Source organism: Eurosta solidaginis, chromosome 1 (assembly GCF_040869045.1).
Source record: "Eurosta solidaginis isolate ZX-2024a chromosome 1, ASM4086904v1, whole genome shotgun sequence".
Classification (NCBI taxonomy): domain Eukaryota; kingdom Metazoa; phylum Arthropoda; class Insecta; order Diptera; family Tephritidae; genus Eurosta; species Eurosta solidaginis.
The window spans coordinates 91,728,209-91,749,647 of NC_090319.1; the positions used below are offsets into that span (position 1 = coordinate 91,728,209).

General features: G+C 36.7%; 1 protein-coding gene and 2 pseudogenes across 9 annotated transcripts in view; 1 reads left to right on the top strand and 2 right to left on the bottom strand.

Moving 5' to 3' along the window:
* The window catches only part of LOC137237255 (putative nuclease HARBI1), a 526,467-nt pseudogene extending 523,832 nt beyond the window's left edge, over positions 1 to 2,635 (top strand).
* LOC137236454 (serine-rich adhesin for platelets) overlaps positions 1 to 21,439 on the bottom strand; it is a 344,342-nt gene that overhangs the window by 139,943 nt on the left and 182,960 nt on the right. The window lies entirely within an intron of this gene.
* Positions 2,744 to 21,439, bottom strand: part of LOC137237261 (t-SNARE domain-containing protein 1-like) — a 45,228-nt pseudogene continuing 26,532 nt past the window's right edge.

Below are 21,439 nucleotides of genomic sequence, written 5' to 3' on the forward strand. Positions count from 1 at the left end.
CAAAAATGTAAAAAGATTTTTTTTCAAGTGCCGCATCTTTTTCCGAATACGGCATTTGAATAACCGCTTGAAGGTAGAGAAAGCAAAGTCGCGAGTAAGGCGAAACAAAAAAATGAGTAAAGTAACTCTATAATCTGGTAAAAGAAAGATTTAGAATTATTTTACTCAAATAAAAATTATATCTTTATTTCAGCACAACCCTGACGATACGAAAAACGGCCCTTATCAGGGTCACCACTAATCACCAAAGAGAAAAAATTGCTAATCAATTATACCTACGCAATACGGCCCTTATCAGGGCCACCAAGAGAAAAATTTGCTAGACAATTATGTTTTAAATATTATAAATTTACTTTTGGATTATTTATATCCTCCATGTTATTAAAATTATGGTTATTTTCATGGCAATACATAGAAAAAAGGGGATGACAAGAAACAAAACCGGAATATAACTGATACGGAAACACTCCAAACCGAACTTTTGCCATAGCAGGTACCGATACCAGATCCGGCCCAAAACCGAAATTGATACAAAAGCCTCCTGGTTGTTAGAGCAAAGAAAAATTTAATTTGTTGTGAAAATTTCATATTTCGCAGTTTTTTCAAACATTTTACGAATTAGTACATTAAAAAGTCTTTCTGTGAAATGAAATTGTGATATTTCAAATTTATTGTGAAATCAAAAAGTATGTAAACATATTAATAATAAATATCAATCTAATGTTTACACGGAAATGAGTTTTAGTCTCAGAAAAACATTTTGGGAGGAAGTTCCAAATTGATTACACAAAAAAAAAATAATTGAAAGGAAAACATGCCCTACTACATAGTAAGCTTGCATTTTCATTAATCTTCATACTAAATGCATATTATACATATGTATGTACATATTTTTGTTGCATTAAAATACATCGAACAATTTGTAAAAGATCTTTGATTTAATATTCATATATATACTAAAATAATTAAACGATTAATTTTTTAAGAAGTAATCCCTAAAATATCAACAAACTAAAAATATTAAGCGTGTATATAATCTTCCAAATGCTTAACGTTGCCCCATTGCCGCATATAGACCCGGTACCAAGCACCATTTATCATAATTCAACGCATTTGTATTCTGCCCTATCACACAATCCATCGTAGCAAATTTTCGAATGTAAATGTCCGCTCCGAATCGGAGCGATTTTTTATCATGCAACCCATGTGAATTCGAAAGAGTTGTTGCCGTATGCAAATTTTAAATTTTGACGTTTCGAAATCAGATGTTTTGCAATAAATTGAAATTTCAATAAATACAAGGGTAAATAAATTTAACTAAATTGAAATATATATTGGAAAAACAAAGCTTTTAAGTGTTGTGGATTCTTCGTTGATATTTTCTATAATGCTGGTGGAGGCGGAAGGTGAAAGAAGTTGATCGAATATGAAAATTCAACGAAAAATATTAAGGGACGCAAGCAATCCGCTCGATGTCGAGGACACAATGTAAGTATAGGAATAACTTCATAACTTCATAGGTTAACTTTATTTTATGAAACAGGTTTACTAAAAATTATCGCTTGAATAAGGCGGCCTTTTTGTACGTCTTAAGTGTCCTAGATGGGAAGCACGCTCACAGAGGCCGTGCTCCATCTCTTCGCTCCATCTTTTGTCTTCCGTATTACGTTTTTTTGCGAAGGGTGGGTACCAGCATGGAGTGGGAAAGGACTTTGACATTCCCATGGCTCAATCCACATTTTGTGGCATATTAAAAGACGTGTTATCCACTCTTCAATGTGATCTATGTATGTCCTCAGTGGGTGAATCTTGATTTGAGCAACGAAGAAAAAAGACAAGCAAAGATGGACTTTTATCAAAAATATGGGTTTCCTAGTGCGATTTTATGTGTAGGCGGAACACACATTAAAATTGTTGCGCCGGCTAAAGACAAATTCCTGTATTTTAATCGTAAAGGGTACTATAGCATCAATGCTATGATTGTAAGTCTTGCAAAAACTGATATTTCAAATATCTTTCAAATTTTTTATTTATTGCAGATATGTAACAAATAATAAAATGAGAATTCGTTACGTGAATGCGCTGTATCCTGGCAGTAACCACGATTCTCATATTTGGAACGTAAGCAGCGCGCGAATTTTTTTTTGAAAATAAATACCTAAACGGCGAACGAAACACTTGGCTTTTGGGTATGTGCATACACATATAGACCGTTTGAATAATTTTTTGCTAAAATGATTTTATTTATTCCACAGGAGACGCTGGATACGCTCTAGAGCCATGGTTAATGATACCTTTTCGTTCACCTACAACAGGTAGCGCCGAAGGAAACTACAATAAAATACATGCAAAAGCGAGAAATACTATAGAAAGGACCATATGTGTATTTAAAAACCGCTTCAGATGCCTTCTGGGTGCTCGTGAGCTTTATTATGAACCCATTAAGGTTTGCCAAATAGTGAACGTTACCGCAGCATTGCACAATATTTGTATCCCTTATCGCGTGGCTGATGATTTTTCAGAAAATGTTGAAGAAAACCATTTTAATCAAACGTATGAAGCTTCTCCTTCAACATATACTGATGCAGCTATTCGGATAAGGGAATCTATATCCTCAACATTAACACGACGCTAATATTCAATTAAAAAATAGCAAGACATATGTATTAGTTCATTTACACTTTTTTATTGAAACTTTTGATAGGCACTTGTATTTAAATAAAGGAATGTACACATACAAATTTCAGTGTTTTTTGGAAATCGCATTTAAGCTTTTTTCTTCAACTAATAACATTTGTTTTTTTTATTGAATTTTTAGCATTGATCAAATCTTCCATGGATTGGTTGTGTCTACGAGTTTCTTCCACTTCTGCATTCTTCAGGTCGCAGTGCTTTTCCATTGCCCGGTATAAGCGTCGTATACCGGAACAAATATCTTCCAGCTTTTGTTCCTGTATTGAATAGTGTGCTATGGTCTTTTCCTGAAATTCCTTTTGAAGCAAAAATTGGTCTTGAAGTACTTCTGCTGTATATGTATCAGTTGGCTTGCGCGCAGAGGAAACTCGTCTTGGAAGTGCTGGACTGTGGCTTAATGACGTCATTGACACGTCAGCCTCGATCTCATTTGCAGAGTCGGGTGCAACAGGTAGCCCAAAGCTCACAGTGTTTTCAATTCCATTCGTGCTAGTCTCTAGTGCTGTCAATCGGATGACAGATTCCTCCATTTCATTAAAATGGTGCTGTCTATTTCGACCGCCACCAGTAGCTCTGTTCTTTTTTGTTTTCCGCTAGCTTCCTTTTAATATACGCCTTCCAGTCTAGCCATACCTAGTAAACACGATATATATACATATATACACACAAGCAAGGCACAGTAAATTACACATTTTACCTTTTTCCAGCTAGTGATGTCTTTCTGAGGTGGGCCTATGCTGTTAAGCTCCTCCGCCACCTTTTTCCAAAACTCCGACGCTTCTTCCTTAGAGCACTTTGAAAAGCCGTGTGCCATAGAGGGCTTTTCTTGCAGCAACTCCAGCAAAGTCGGATACTGTTGCCTTGTTGGTATTTTGGACCTGTATTTTGACAAATTAAATACTGACTACGCGTTTATTCAATAAATACTTACACTTATATAAATTTTTCAATTTGTTTTAATTTATTTCAATTTTTCGTGGATTCTCCGCTTACAAAACTTGTCGTAGAAAAATTGTGGGAAATTTGATAATTTGACATTTAGAGTGTGTTCAGTGAATGCTATTCTCCTAATTTCGAATTTACGTTCGGAGTTGTTCGAAATGCATGAATGCTTTTGTAGTAACTTCTCCAAAAAACAGTATACGATGGAGTGCATGATAAGGCCATCCTACCGCCGTTAAGCCGCTGCATCCGTCACGCCGCTGCTACGACGACCGTTGGCCGTTTGCCATCCTACCGCTGTTAAGCCGCTGCATCCGTCACACCGCTGCTACGACGACCGTTGGCCGTCTGCCATCCTACCGCCGTTAAGCCGCTGCATCCGTCACGCCGCTGCTACGACGACCGTTGGTCGTTCGCCGTCCTACCGCTGTTAAGCCGTTGAATCCGTCCCGCCGCTGCTACGACGACCGTTGGTCGTTCGCCGTCCTACCGCCGTTAAGCCGCTGAATCCGACCCGCCGCTGCTTTGACGACCGTTGGTCGTTCTCAATCCCACCGCCGTTAAGCCGCTGCTTCTATCCCGCCGCTGCTTCCATACCGCCGTACCAGTCCGTCCGTTACCCGATCATTCAACCGCCCTACCGAACCTCCTCTACTCCAACGACCGTTAGCCGCCGCTCCGCCCCCTCGCCATCTTGCGACGGAAAGCTGCTGCCCGCCTAATATCTCCAGCCGTGTGTGCGTGTTCGTAACACATAAATATCGTGTATTTATTCAGTAGGGGTTTGTGGGACCTTTACTCGACTCTGGATTGACTGAGCGTTACCCCAGGTTTGGACAAAATCCACCTCAAAATACATAAAATATTATTGTATTGCAATATATAAAAATTAATATTGAAGTCAAGGGTATTTACTTCATTTTGAAATTATTTTAGAGTCTTTAGCTTGTTGTGTTTTTTTTTTTTGTTATTTAAAACTTCAGCAGTGCCTTTATTAGTGTTTATTTGCATAAATATTTCAATTTCATCTAAAGTTTAAGTTGGGTTCCTCACCGATCTTCACGTTGGGGCTTATATCTTGTTAATAGTCAAAGTTTTAAGATTCTAAAGTGTTAATATCAGCTGCCACTTTCTGCCACTAACTATGTTTTGCGGCAGATGGTGTCACCCTGATAAATTATTGTCGTATGTTATATGTGCCCGCATGTAACATACGACATTATTTTATCCAGTCGACGATATGCAAATGTAAACTTTTGTGTGTGTTTGTTGTTTTGTTATTGTTATGTATGCAAGATCTTTTAATAACTTTAATTTCTTTATTTAATCCTATTTTTGGCCACCAACTCCATATAAGACCGAACAGTGTGGAACGGTGGGAAGAATCGAGGAAAGGGCGCTGAAATTCATGTAAGTTCGGAATGTAGGGGAATGGCACCAGCGGAAGCATGGCGAACCAAACTGCCACCCCACGTTCCATAGAATACCTACACAAGCGTAGGATGCAGAAGCATCCTTTCTGTGAGAGACGAGCCTTCCATTAGGAATTTTGTTCTCCTAATGTACAGACAGATATATTGTTGGAATGCTGTGCGCAAGATAGCCTTTCTAGTTATGATTAGATGTATGGGGAATGGAGCGCAGAGAAATGCGCCTGCGAAGCAGTGGCGACTAAATCGCCTTTCCCCACCGTGGCAGTATGCCTAACGACGGTCCTACGGGGTGTGGACACGTACACAGGATTAGCCTGGTTTCATTGGACCACTTGAGGGCACTGCGCTGCCCCAACGTCCAAGAGAAACAAGTATTTTAAGTCATAGTATATAGACTTAATTATATTGAAGACGGCGGCTACGAAGCGACACCTGTCAAAATATTTTTACACATCGGCGCGGTAGAGCAGCATGACAATCAATCACGAATGTCGTTGTAGCCTGATTAAACCTAATTCTATTTTTGGTAACGACAGTGAGTGCCGTCCTTTTTATTTTGTCAACAAAAAATAAAATAGAAGCAAATAACCGATAGTAAAATAATAAAATTAATCTTTTGGGAGGTTTTTAAACATACTATATATGTAATTAATATATTGTTCTAAATTTTTTGCTATTGCTTGCTTTAATTTGTTTTGTGGCTGCCGCGTTCAAAGTTAATCAAGTAGCCAATGCTTGGCTACGGTTTTCGTCAAGCTTTGCCTTATTGTGGTTATGGTCTGCAGACGCCGTGTTGAATGTACACTGAAAGAAATGGTGCTAGTAAAATCAACAAATCGGTTCTGTTGTTCTTGACTTAACGGAGATTCGGTGAAACTGATCGAATTGTGGTTAATTTGACCGAGTTCTTTGTCTAGTGAACAAATTATTTTAGCCATTTCAACAGAAGAGAAATTGTCGCTCTTAAGTTAACAAAGTTTTGTAAAATTGACAGATTCCTAATCAATCTAACTGATTTTTGTTAACACAACTGATCTTACAGGTCATTTTAACGGCGATCAACTGTCAATACATGAGCAAATTTCAAATACTTATGACAATAGTGCCACTTGTTAAAAAAACGCCAAAATAAGAAAACCATCAAATCGAAAAAACACACAATATGGGAAAATAACAAAAAACTAGTTTTTCAGTTATCAATACAACACGAAAAAACCCTTTTTTGAAATTATTGTGCAAAAAATTATGAGATACCGGGACACCTATCTATCGGGTACAATTTTGCAACTTCCCGTCCAAGCGAAATGCAAAATTGCGCCCTCTTGTTGCAAAAGTTTTGCTTGAACGAACAGGATTTTTCCAAAGTTAGTAACATTTTGTTCAAGTTTTTGTGAATTTTCATTCACGCGAATGAATCTAATAAGACAATAAAAAAAAAACATCCTTTTTATACTCAGTTGAGCAGAGCTCACAGAGTATATTAACTTCGATTGGATAACGGTTGGTTGTACAGGTATAAAGGAATCGAGATAGATATAGACTTCCATATATCAAAATCATCAGTATCGAAAAAAAATTCTATTGAGCCATGTCCGTCCGTCCGTTAACACGATAACTTGAGTAAATTTTGAGGTATCTTGATGAAATTTGGTACGTAGGTTCCTGGGCACTCATCTCAGATCGCTATTTAAAACGAACGATATCGATAACGAAAATTTCGAAAAATCGAAAAAGTGCGATAATTCATTACCAAATACGGATAAAGTGATGAAACTTGGTAGGTGAGTTGAACTTATGACACAGAATAGAAAACTAGTAAAATTTTGGACAATGAGAGTGGTACCGCCCACTTTTAAAAGAAGGTAATTTAGAAGTTTTGCAAGCTGTAATTTGGCAGTCGTTGAAGATATCATGATGAAATTTGACAGGAACGTTACTCTTATTACTATATGTATGCTTAATAAAAATTGGCAAAATCGGAGGACGACCACGCCCACTTAAAAAAAAAAATTTTTTTCTAAAGTCAAATTTTAAAAGAAAAGTTAATATCTTTACAGTATATAAGTAAATTATGTCAACATTCAACTCTAGTAATGATATGGTGCAACAAAATACAAAAATAAAAGAAATTTTCAAAATGGGCGTAGCTCCGCCATTTTTCATTTAATTTGTCTAGGATACTTTTAATGCCATATGTCGAACAACACATTACCAATCCTTGTGAAATTTGGTAGAGGCATAGACTCTAGGACGGTAACTGTTTTCTGTGAAAAAGGGCGAAATCGGTTGAAGCCACGCCCAGTTTTTATACACAGTCGACCGTCTGTCCTTCCGCTCGGCTGTTAACACCATAACTTGAGCAAAAATCGATATATCTTTACTAAACTCAGTTCATTTACTTATCTGAACTCACTTTATATTGGTGTAAAAAATGGCCGAAATCCGACTATGACCAAGCCCACTTTTTCGATATCGAAAATTGCTAAAAATGAAAAAAAATGCCATAATAATATACCAAATACTAAAAAAGGGAAGAAACATGGTAATGCGATTGGTCTATTGACGCAAAATTTAACTTTAGAAAAAAACTTTGTAAAATGGGTGTGACACCTACCATATTAAGTAGAAGAAAATGAAAAAGTTTTGCAGGGCGAAATCAAAAGCCCTTGGAATCTTGGAAGGATAACTGTTCGTGGTATTACATATTAAATAAATTAGCGGTACCCGGCAGAAGATGTTCTGGGTAACCCTGGTCCACATTTTCGTCGATATCTCGAAACCGCCTTCACATATACAACTACCACCACTCCCTTTTAAAACCCTCATTAATACCTTTAATTTAATACCCATATCGTACAAACGCATTCTAGAGTCACCCCTGGTCCACGTTTATGGCGATATCCCGAAAAGGCGTCCCAGAATAGAACTAAGGCCTATTCCCTTTTAAAATACTTATTAACACCTTTCATTTGATACCCATATCGTACAAACAAATTCTAGAGTCACCCCTGGTCCACCTTTATGGCGATATCTCGAAAAGGCGTCCACCTGTAGAACTAAGGCCCACGCCCTTTTAAAATACTCATTAACACTTTTCATTTGATACCCATATCGTACAAACAAATTCTAGAGTCACCCCTGGTCCACCTTTATGGCGATATCTCGAAAAGGCATTCACCTATAGAACTAAGACCCACTCCCTTTTAAAATACTCATTAACACCTTTCGTTTGATACCCAAATTGTACAAACGCATTCTAGAGTCACCCCTGGTCCACGTTTATGGCGATATCTCGAAAAGGCGTCCACCATAGAACTAAGGCCCTCTCCCTTTTAAAATACTCATTAACACCTTTCATTTGATACCCATATCGTACAAACAAATTCTAGAGTCACCCCTGGTCCACCTTTATGGCGATATCTCGAAAAGGCGTCCTCCTATAGAACTATGGCCCACTCCCTCTTAAAATACTCTTTAATACCTTCCATTTGATACACATGTCATAAAAACACATTCCAGGGTTACCCTAGGTTCATTTTACTACGAGGTTATTTTCCCTTATTTTGTCTCCATAGCTCTCAACTGAGTATGTAACGTTCGGCTACACCCGAACTTAGCCTTCCTTACTTGTATAATATTGATGTTTCCGACAAAATAAAACTTTGAGTTGTTTTGGAATCGTTTCAACTTAAAGTGTTACGAAAATTAAACTTGCCGAGTTACATGTAAAATTACTCCAGTGGTGAGTTACCTTACTGCGATTTGATTCTTTACTTTTCTATAACTTACAAGTACTCTTTTTAAAATGTTACGTCAAACATATATACTACAAGTTTTGTTCGAAACAATCAAGTGTGGCAACTAAATGCGAGAGAAGAAATTGATAATGAGCTGAGCTGCAACTGAAAGAATTTAGAATCAGTTTTGTGACTACTATCTTCATTTCTATATTCATAAGTATAGCCGTGTTTTTAACACGCGTATATCCGTTTACGCTTAAACTTTATATGGACTGCTAAGCGACAAACTTTAAATACACCTCTGAAATTGCTGCGCATAAATTTTGTCCTACTAAATTTCAATACGCATTATACTCAGATGTAACTGAAATATGCCCCAGCGGGTTAGGGGATCAGAATATACCCGCGGTAGGTATGCCTGTCGTAAGAGGCGACTAAAATACCAGATTCAAGGGGTTGTGTAACGCAACCCTTCAGGTTGCCAGCGCAATATATAGCTTCTCCGAACCCAATTGTCAACCTCACCGCGGTGAATCCTGTTTCACTAATAGACGAGGTTCTGGCGACCACAAGCTCCTCATGGAACTTGGGGGTGGGGAGGGGGGAATGGCCTGAAGGTTTAATGTGGCCACATAAATCGTTCCCGAGATGGTCGGGCTAGCACCTTAATGGTGCTGTGGTACCGCAGCGTACCGGATCTTTATCCGGCAAAGGAACATCACATCGATAACACTCCCCAAAGCCTTCGGGGAGCAACCTTATCGCTACAACAACAACAACATCTATTACTAAATGGCTAAACCTGAACGTAGTCGGGGTATTCACAGAACCTGGTTTTCAGGTATTATTATTTTATCATAACCTTTTGTCATTTTATATTTTGTAAATTTGTATCAATCTGAATGTTACACAAGCTATAAATAATAAAAGCTATATTTTTTTACATGCATATATATGCACTTAGCCTTTATATGTATGAACTGTAAGTGCACTCTGTCTACACTTATGAAATTGCTGCGCATAAAGTTAGTACTAAAAACTGTGTGTCTTCACTAATCTCCACTTTCAATTTTGGTACGCGTAATAAGAGCTGTTTACACTGAAAGAAAAAGACTGGTAAAATCAATCGAAATACGGGTCAATTCGATCTTTGCTTAAGGTGCCTTTTCTTGTAAAATCTTTCATGTTATAACAAGAGAAACGTATTTGATTCACAAGGGCTCCTATTCGTCGGATGTGCTATGTTTTAATCAAATGCTGTATTGGACGCCCTGGAAATAGATACAATTTAAGAGTTTGCAATGAATATGACACTCGTGTGAACTGCCTCACTATTTTCTGTTTTTATTTAATCGCAAAACTATTTCCACTTTTGCGGTTAGCTGGAACAAAAAATTGATGATCTTAAATCTCAAGCAACAATTATCGATATTGAAAATAATCAGGAGCGCTCGTAACTTTTAGTGGAAACTATTCTTTTTTGTTGTTGGAATAATTGACCGGTGTGGCGACGCAGAGTCTCTGGTGGCATGAAAACTGAGGACAAACATGATGTTGCAATAGCATGCCAAAAATGATTTTTTCGAGAGCTTTTGCAGCTTCGTATGGGAGCGGGTGATACATATTTAAGATCACACTTAAAACCGTCATCAAAAAACTGTTTTTGATGCACGTTGTGGCTGTGGGATATGTCGATGCGGACAAAAACGACAACTGAATAACTGACAACAGAAGCCAACGACGGGAAAGGATGTTACGCAAGAAATCATGAAGGAGTTACCAGCTCTTACAAAGAAGGGGCTAACGTTTCTGGAAATCTTGAACTCTAACTTTGATATGTAAAAAACAATTCTTAGCATTCTATATGCCACTTTTTAGTGACTCATTAAATTTATGCGTCTCAAAAGCATGAGAAGTTCAAGATACGCGAACATGCTTGGGCCAGCTTCTGCATGGGCTGTTGCTTTACATTTGCTGAACTGTTGTCTTGCATTTTTGAGGCATAAGATGAGCTGAAAATTATAGAGATACAGCGATACATTATCAAAAGCGACACAGCTCGGGACTCAAAAGCTTGTATAGGGACTCAAGGGGATGTGTAGCGCAGCACTTTAAAATGGTTGCAAATACAATTTTTAGTTTCTCTAACCCAATTGTCAACCTGATTTAGCGGTGGTGAATCCCATTTATTTAGCAGCCGAGGCTCTGAAGACCCCAAGTTTTTTTGCGGAAGATCGCTTCAGAAAATTACATTTACTGTTAATATATTAATAAGGAAAACGTTTTTATTTTCCAAATTTGTTAACGCCGTAAGCGCCAGAGTATAATTTGTTTTGTGGAAAATATCTCAGGGAGAACACATTTTTTTGTATTAAAGAAATTAGACACGAAAAATCGGCACGGCCCTGAATCTATGCAAATTGTGGATAAGACCAGTTTGATAGCTACGACCGGTCTTATCTATTTACTTATATAGAGATTATGCTGGGTATATATGTAATTTTCGGTTTCGCTCGAACTTAGACTTCCTTACTGGTTTTTTTTTTTTTTTAATTTTGCCTGTGAGGACCGCTGGTGAAATTTGACCATAAATAATTTTCTGGAAATTTATAACCCTCGAACCTAATTACAGTTGCCGTTTTATTCGAACTACTTTAAAAATAGATTAAGATGTTCTAGAAAATTGTTTAGCGTAAATTTTAGCTATGCGAAATACTCCAAATAACTTAGTGTCCATAGCATAGAAAATTTACCAAATAATACAAAAAGATTTCGAAGTTGTGCTAAATGTGGCTGGGTCTTTAATTCTGTGTCAGAGTTACTGCGTCGGCAAAAATGTTGTTTCCCATTGTTATCTGTACAAATTTAATAAGGGAAAACCTAGTTTTTAATTAACACACCAAACATAATTAAAAAAGTACGAGGTTTATCTTCAAAATATATTAATTTGGTTAATTCGTAAATAAGGACTGTTCCGAAAAGATAGCGCGCAATTTTAATTAATTATTTCTCGCAATGACTGTGTCGCATTATTTCCAGTAAAGCACTGTCATAGAGTTTGATTCATTCTGGAATTTCTCGTAACTTCTTCACCGATAGAGTTCTCTTAGTTTTGAATAGAACAACAAAAGCATGAAAAAAAATATTTGTATTTTAAAGCCTAATCTAATTTGGGATTATACTCGTATATCCCATCAATATGGTAAAGGTCCATTGGAGTACAAACAAGAGACAGAAATCATTATATTTGAATAACTGATACCGATGGGCTAATGAGTTCCAATCAACAGCTTGCATAAAAACTAGTGGGACAAATTATATATTTTCCAAGGACTATCGATTTTTTTTAAACTGTTTTTGCAAAGTTGGTAATATAGCTATCTGGAAACATTTTCCTTATATGTGTCAGACCGCTACCTGCAGTACGATAGCGAAGGGGTTAAGAATAATCTGTAATAACGTAATAAAAAACGAGGAGTATTCCAGGTAAAACCTGACACCTTCCTTTTGCAGTACCTTATGCCAGCTTTATTTTGACCCAATTGTCTCTGCACATTTGATGATATCTACAGCAGGATTGTATAACTAAACGCTTAAACAATTAGTTAAAAAGAGGAGAATCCACTAAGGTTCCGGGAATCGCGCCCAGTGGAACGGAACAGTTTTAATGACGTTCACAACATATGCAAGTAAGCTGGGATGTTCCATAACGTCACAAAACTTAAGAAAACATATGAAAAGCAGATGTAACTTTCCTCGAAAAAGAACTCTGTGAAAATTAAGTGATGAATTTTCTGGATTTCTTCCTTTTGCCATCAACTAGTTTAAATATGCTTGTTTACGTTCCAAGAAAATTGAAGGAAAAAGTTTCAAGCTCGTCAAATTATCAGCAAAATAAAGTGTGCACTTTCTTTTCAGAACAGTCGATTGATTGTTAACAAATAATAAAAATATTTGTCAACTCGTTGTTGATATGATTCATAGACTAAAATAAATTAAAAGTTGCTAGGGCGCTGGTGTTAATTCCAACTTTGCTGATACCAACATGAAGGTAAATAACCTGTATACTATCTGGACGAGATGGGTGCTTTAGCCGCATTCTATGGTCCAGAGCTACTCTGCGGGAAAACAAAAACACACACGAGGGAAATAACTGGGATACAAAGGTAGCTCAAATTGGTTATACTGCCACCAATGAGCGTATCAGCCAAACTTATCTAAGCAGGGAGGATCTACGAACTCTAACTGGCTACACGGGATACTGTAGTCTACGATGTCACATAGTTAAGTTAAATCTATTCGACGCACAAATCAGTCGCTTTTGTGAGCTGTAGGCAGAAACGCCAGTTCACATTATCTGCGAATGCGTTGGTGTAGCAAGGCAGATACTCTCATCTAGGTGGCGTGACTCTCAGTCCCTTTGTATTATGAAGTAAAAATTCTAAAGAGTAGCTTAAACATTAAAAGCCTCCACATACAGTAATAGGCTGAAAGATCAAGCACAGTTCATCTAACTAAAGGCCACAGTGCATCGAGGCCTAATCTATATATATAAAAAGTAAATGTGTCTAAGTTCGGGTGTAACCGAGCATTATATACTCAGCGTGAGCTTCAGTTGTACATTTAATTTCAGATAAATTACTTTTCTACATAACACGTGGCATCACCCGTTTAAAAGAAAAGTAAAACTAAGTAAAACTTGATAAGTGAAATATCATTGATTCAAAACTATTTTTTGCTAAGTTATAGCTTATTATTCTAGTATACGACGCTTTTAAACTTGTTTTATGTCTAAGTTGCCGTGGTCTTTAACCGATCCTAAGAAAAAAGAAGGAGAGAGGTAGAGGGTGTAAAAAAAGAAGAGGGAGAGATAAGGAAATTATAAAGGGTAGGAATGAGAAAAATGGGGAGATACATTTTGAAGAAGATCCATAAAATCTTATATACTGATTGCTTTACTTTGAGTAACGGGAAGGAATGCGTTAAAATACACCTTCTTATTTAGATTAGTATCTTCCCAAGCCGAGCAACGCCGGGTACTCTGCTAGTACTTAATAAAAATAATAATATTTGGTGTGGTGGTAGCGTGCTTCACATACCACACCGAAGATCCAGGGTTCAATTCCCAGGCAGTAGAAATTTTGAAACAAGATTTTTCAATTTGAAAACAGTTTTTCTTAGTGGTGATTTGGTAAACACTACGAGTGTAGTTTTACCATGAAAAGCTTCTCAGTGAAAGCTCATCTGCCTTGCAGATGTCAGTCGGAGTCGCATAAAACATGGGACCTACAATTGGACCCGCCAATTTGTATGAAATATTAAAAGAAGCACATAGCAAATTGGAAGAGAAGCTCGGCCTTAATCTCCTTTGATGTATTTATATCGCGCCTTTTATTTATTTTATTTAAGGCTAATACTTGTTATATTAATATAGTCAGCAAAGTTGAAGAACGATTAGGAAGTCTCTTACAGCATGACATCAAAGTTAAATCCTTAACATCTTGTCACCGAGATAAGCACTCAACTCACTACGCTCAAATTGATCACAATATTTTTTTTTTTACTGGAACTATAATAAATGCCATTAAGTATGACAAAATTATTGTTTATTAAATTAATATCTTCTGCTTAGAATTAAGTGAACGCTAATAACTTTGATTAGATACGAGTATTTACATGTAAGTAAAATAATAAATTTATTAATATTAGATATTTATCGGAATAGAGCAATATTGTACTTAGTTAAAGATATTGCATGTTGCTAATGGCGGTTTGTGAGGCTCAACAACTTTTTTTCTCTAATTTACTTATATAAGTGGTTGTCTAATAAACACACAAGCAGAATTATGAAATTAAAAAATGTATTCACAAAAAAGTTACTCATTACATAGTAGTTGTGAAATTATAAAACTATTGCGTGACAACTGTTTTTAAGGAGGCGTGGAACTTATGCAACGCATGAAGGCAGTGTTTAGCCAAAGCTATATACACACTTTTTAGACGGTTTTATTTAGCTTGACTTGAGCGGGCGAACAGAATTTTGTAATTGAAATTTAAGAAACTTCCCGATAAGCTACAAGCTTGAAACTTGGAATATAGTTCGGAAGCCGATGACAATGCAATAATAAGAAAAAAACTCCGATAGGTGGCGTATGGATCGAAATAATTAAAAAAATCATATTTGTGGTCCGATTTGGCTCATATGAATAGAAAGCTACCTATTAAAAAATTACCGTGGCGCTGAGTCGAGTAAAGTCTTTGGAAGGATTATGTATTGAGGACTTAGATTATAACAAATTGTCAGGAAAGAGTTCTTGTAATAATGAGTAACTAAATGAACTAAATAGAATGAGAAATATTGGCAATTAGACTAAACACTTGAAAAAAAAATTATTAAAAAAAATTTATTCATCAGTTATTTGCGTTCGTTCGAAATGGCGTCGAATATATCTAACGAGCAATTGGGCTTTAGTACCATTAGAGATCAAGTCGATTAAGTTGGCCTGGCTGTCGACAAAGATCGTGACCCTGGTCTCTCATGACTCACATAAACTATAGTAAACCGGGTATGGTTATTACGGTTTAGGAATTTGGTTACAGAACAGTGCTGGTGCTATCTGACAACGGATTATTTTTGATAACAAACTGTTATTGAAGATTGATGTGGAGAACAAGGCTGGGAAGGCTTTGCAGCCTCATACTGTTGAAGAGGCAATTGGCAAACGCTGGGAGCTGTGTTACAATGGCTGTTTGATGTGGTGTGGCTAAGTCAATTTTCTTTTGGATACTTCTCCCATGGCTAAGATAAGAGAGCTGTGCACCCGGTAGCCTGTGCGCTAAAAAGGCTTTGAAACGAGGAGTATTGCATTGTGACCCAGCTGACCAGCTTTACTTCATTACTGGAAGGAAGAACAACTAAGCGACGGCATCTGCTCCTGTTGCTAGATTCACAAGACATATTTTCTTATGTAAGGAATGGGTGTGGAGGAATGAGTATTCTGCCAGGAACTGGGTGTCAAATTTACGCTGTTAATTCATTGCGTATTTAGAATGCAATAGATGGATGCTATACGCAACTCCAATATTTACTAGGATAGTCAGACGGCTTTCAAAGCGTTAAGTTCCGCCATCGTGAGGTCGAGGCGACTGCCAGACCTCACTAATATTATCAAAAATTATCTGGCAAGTCATGAGGATGACGCCGCTGACTGTTAAGCTGATCTTTTGGCCCTGAAGTATAAATGTCTGTAATTTTTTTTTTTAATAATTTCAGTAATAAGCTCCTTTAAAATAAATTTTCTTTGCATAATGAATCACTGATTTATTTATGGTTGGACCACGCTTCGTGCTTAAAACTCGGCGCGAGTTGGAGGCGATGCAACATGACATATACAGAACGCTTCTGCTACCATGCGCTTCGTATGCAGAAGACCTCACATATAATTAAAGAATTAAGTAAATTCTGGCGGCTCTATGGTCTTCGAGGATTGGTATTCATGCCTTTTTGATCTTTAAATCTAAACAAATATTGTAAAGAAAAAATGAATATAAAATTCGCTGAGCTACGATGGCTTGTTGACAAAAGTCGCAGATACAAGAGATAAATTAACTCAGCGGAATGATTATTAATTTATAATTAGAGGAAAAAAAAAAAAACTTACAAAACAAAAAAAAAAAAACTAGCATTAATCAAAAGATAATAAACAAAGCAAATAAAAAAATATATATGTATATACATTAAGCTGGGTTGATTTGCATGGACGAAAGTTAACCCATATCGTGCCATCGATTTTTCGATATGATTTTGGCTCAGGAAATAAAGTTCCACTACACATACCCAAAAAATAATTTTCGAGCCTGCGAAATTTCATCGATTTTTTATGCATTTTATTCATTTTCAAGGCTCCAAGTCATTTTTTATGTATTTTTTTTCGTGTCAATTGGCAAATACAAAATTGGTAAATGCAGTTTTTTGAAAAAAAAAAAAAAAAATTTTCCGTTATGGAGACTTAGAAGAATTTTGTTCGAAAAATCGACTTTTTTCGCAGGCTCGAGAATTATTTTTTTGGGGATGCGCAGTGGAACTTTTTTCCCTGATCACAAATCCTATCGAAAATCTATGACGCGATATACTTAGGTTAACTTTCGTCCATACAAATCGACCCAACCTAATGTATATATACTCACTTAACTACATTGACAAATTTAATATGACTCGCACTTTACAGTAAGTCACAGTAAATATGAAACATCACATTTTTCTTGAATTTTTTCTCCAACCCATCACACACGACGGAAAACATATCTTAAGGGGGGCTACTTATCTGGGGTTATCGTAAAGGCGGTAATTTATCTGATTGTTTATGGCGTAGCAGGGATTCAATGGGTTGATAAGCGCAATACAAAACTTTATTGCTTCAGAAATCCTGTTACACATATGAATTTATCATACACATATCAAGCAGGCAGGGCTCCTCATGGAACTAGGGGGCGGGATGGCCTAGAAGGTTTAATGTGGTCACATTAATCGTTTCCGAGATGGCCGGGATAGAAGCTCAATGGTGATTGTTACCGGAACGTACTGGATCTATATCTGGCAAAGGATCATCAACATCGATAACACTCCCCGAAGGGTTTGGTCTTTATCGCTAATACAACAACAACATGGTGCTGTTAATTTTATGAAATACAATGCTGATGTGTGGCTAGTGGCAGGACGAAACCGTAGAGCAGCACTGTTTCAAGTATGTTGGCTACTCGTTACTCGTCTCGTATGTCCTTTTCTAGTACCTTACATCCTTGATTCCTCAATTCAACCTACTTCCGCAAGTATTATATCCCCCAGCATCTCTTTGGAAATTATGTCTGGGCCTATGAGCTTGGCGGCTTTGCTTACTGGGTTGTCGTTTGGTTTTACCACCATTAAGTCAGTCGTCGAAAAAAACGATACGATGTCTTTGTGGTTTCTGTGTGGCTTTCGTAGTTGAACATAACTTGCCCACAGATGGGAGAGAATTTGTGTGCAATTAAAAGTTCCACAAACTTGGTTCCTTCAAATGCACCTTGACGAACCTAATGCGCGGACTCTCAGCGCTGTTGTAGATAGCGTTATCTCGCTTAAATGAACCCCGAAGCAGAGGTGGTGGAATCTGTTTGATAAGAGCAGCTCACGATCTCTGCAAATTTTGGGAAGCCTTCAAAGTCATTTTTATTTTAGTTAGGCATGATGTCTTTAGGCAGGAGTCGTTATTTCGTAGCACATATGTGCAAATTCAATTCACACGGATTGCTTCGTTACTTCATTTATTGAATGTTTAAGTCGTACCTGAATAAGCGGAATAGCAACATCAGAGGAAAGTAATTCTTATTTAATCATTTTAAAATAACATACATATTTTGCGAACAGAGGATCGAGCCCGGAACTTTTTAGCTTAAAAATCTTATATTTTATTTTTGTTGGCACTCTCATGTAATAAAGGCATGAGTTCGTCTCTTCTTCCCAAAAATCTGTGTCGATGGCACTCCAATACTTACATATTGTTGTGACCATGAAGCTATCATCGTACTGCAAATTTGAGTTGCAAGTAATGTAGTCTCGTGGATTGTAATCTTGGTTTGCTCGCAACATGTTTTAATGTAAAAGTGGAGCCCAACGAACTTACTACGAAACACGCAGAAAAATGACGTAGCGTGGATTACAAGGGAACTTCGCGCAGATAATGTGAAGGATTAGTATAATTCGCGCGCATAGGAAAGGAATCCTGAGCTGGCGAAAGTCCTGCTCCTACTACGAAGTTCATAGTTATGTGTAGCAGCCTTTTGTGTGGCGCAAGTGGTTCCCTGATGTGATGTGGCCCGCTTGACAGCATTGCTGTTATTCGTTGTGATGCTGACAAGAATATTGTAGCAAAGATAAGACCTTGTTTGAGATCAAGACACACTTGGATGACGCGCGACGCCGTTGGCGTGGAAATGATGAATAAAATCCTAGATATCCTTACAGTCCAAATCAAAATTAATTTTTGGCACCATCTTGGATACGTTCGACAGCTGATAGGCGCACGAGAATAACCAGCAATGCATAAAATTAATGTTATTTTAGGGATGGAGCCCTAAGCAGCATTTTTTCGCTAAACAAATTTTAAAACTTAAAAGATAACGGTTTCATGACTCTTACAAGGAAGTCTATTGTTCAAAAATGAAACAAAGCCTGCTTGGGAATTTCCGCCGCATATGTCAAGAAAAGGAACAACTTCAATAAGACTGGCCCACTTTCATGTTGACTTACTGTATGCGACTTCATTAAAATCATTTGAGAACATAAAACCATTTGAAGCAAACCTGTCGCGCATCATTTGAACTAGCCAAAACAATTCGACTGTTGTTGCCGCAATATCAAATTATAACCTGATTTTTAATGCGCAGAGAAATAATAAGAAAGAGCCGATGAAATGTTGAGCGATGAGCGCTAACTTGAAGTGATAGGAATAGAAATTCAATAAGCCATATTGAATAGGGGATACAATAAACATAAAGAATGTGCTTCAAAAAACACGCCGTGATAAAATGTATATAAATATATATTACCTGTTTACCTGCCAATATACTACGATTATTTATTTATTTATTTGCCAAATTGGAAAATGACAAAAACAATACAAGACTCTTGACACTTTGGAATGAACTTTTTTTTTTTAATTAAAACTATTTAATATTCTATTAGAGAAATAACAAATTTATCAGATTCTGCAATGAATCCATTATGTAAGTTGTGAATTGACTATAAAATATTTAAAATATCTGGTGGTTAAGTAGGTAGGGTAAACTGGGGTAACTTTTGATGCTCGAGCGAATTTATTTCAATAAATAAAAATAAAACGAGATAAAATAAAATAAATTGAAATAAAATAAATTAAAATAAAATAAATTGAAATAAAATAAAACAAATTAAATTAAAATAAAATAAAATGGAACAAAAGAAATTAAAATAAAATGAAATAAAACAAAATAAATTAAAATAAAATGAAATAAAAAATGTGAAAAACTATATAATATGATGTTTGATAAAAAAATACAGGCCGGACGTTTTGAGGTACAGCGCCTGCCGATCGAAAAGGTCAGCGAGGACTGTACCATGAGGAGAGGTGACATAAGGCGACGCACATAATGTCAATTGACTTTTTTGACCACTTCAAATGGCCACAAAGTCAATTTAAGGTTTGACCACATGAAATGGTCACAACGTCAAATATTAATTCATTACAATGCCAACGATATATTCGCGCTTTTCCGAACTAGTAATAAAGTCAAAACTTTTTGGTCAAGTGGTCATAAAGTCAATTATTTTGTTTCGCACCTCCTAGTATTATAATGTTAACAACTGTCGAACAACAGTTACCTTTTATTCATTTCGCAACTTTTTTGTTCAGTCGAATGAAAAGAGAACTTTATTTTGTTTAAATCTTTCAGATACGATGCTCCTTTACGTTCCTTACAAAAAGGTATTAAAAATTTAGTTAATTATTTTTAAAGTTAATAAATAAAAAATTACGCAATTTTTTTAATTCGGCCTCATTTTAGTGAAAAAATTTATTCAGGTTAGTCCATCGCGGATGTATTTAAACAAGAATAATTTATTTAAATAAAATGAAATTATAGTAAGAAATTTTCGCTGCAGCGCTGCTTTTCCTAATTCTGATTTCAAAGAAAGCGCAAAATCGGATTAAAGCTGGAACACTGAGGATTCCTTTGAAATAAGAAGAACATATTCAAACAAACGTCTAACCAAACTTCCAGAAATTCTTTGCTTTGTGCTGATCTTAAATTGCTAATATGGTCCTCGAAAGGGTAATAAAGTCAAATGGAAATTTCCTAAACGGCCATAAACCCAAATCTAGAAAGATCATAAAGTGAATTGACCTTGAGTTCATTTGAATTAATAATCCCCCAGCGGGTTAGGGGGTCAGAATATACCCGCGGTAGGTATGCCTGTCGTAAGAGGCGACTAAAATACCAGATTCAAAGGGTTGTGTAGCGCAACCCATTCAGGTTGCCAGCGCAATTTATAGATTCTCCAAACCCAATTGTCAACCTCACCTATCCGTGGCGAATCCTGTTTCAATAACAGCCGAGGCTCTGGCGACCCCGAACTCCTCATGGATCTAGGGGGTGGGAGGGCGGTATGGCCAAAAAGGTCGCATGTGGTCATAACAAATCGTTCCCGAGATGGTCGGGATTGGTACCGGAACATACCGGATCTGCATCCGCAAAAGTACCATCAACATCGATAACACTCCCCAAGGCCTTCGGGGAGTGTCCTTCTCGCTACAACAACAACAACAACCATTTGAATTGAACATACGACTATTTGAACCTTTTGGTCGTTGATATATCGTCACCCTACCCTAGTATGCCTCTATCTTAAACTTTCTTGCTATACGTTTATAACAAAATGGGTGGAGAAAAGTCATATGCAAACCAATAAAATTACACCAGCTTACCCTAATATGTAGCAGAGATGTGAATTGAATACCTGATACTTTTACCATTCGATACCAACATTTTCAACATTGTAGTTTTGATATATTGCTTTATTTAGAAGTCGAACTTATGAACCCTAATATTGTATAG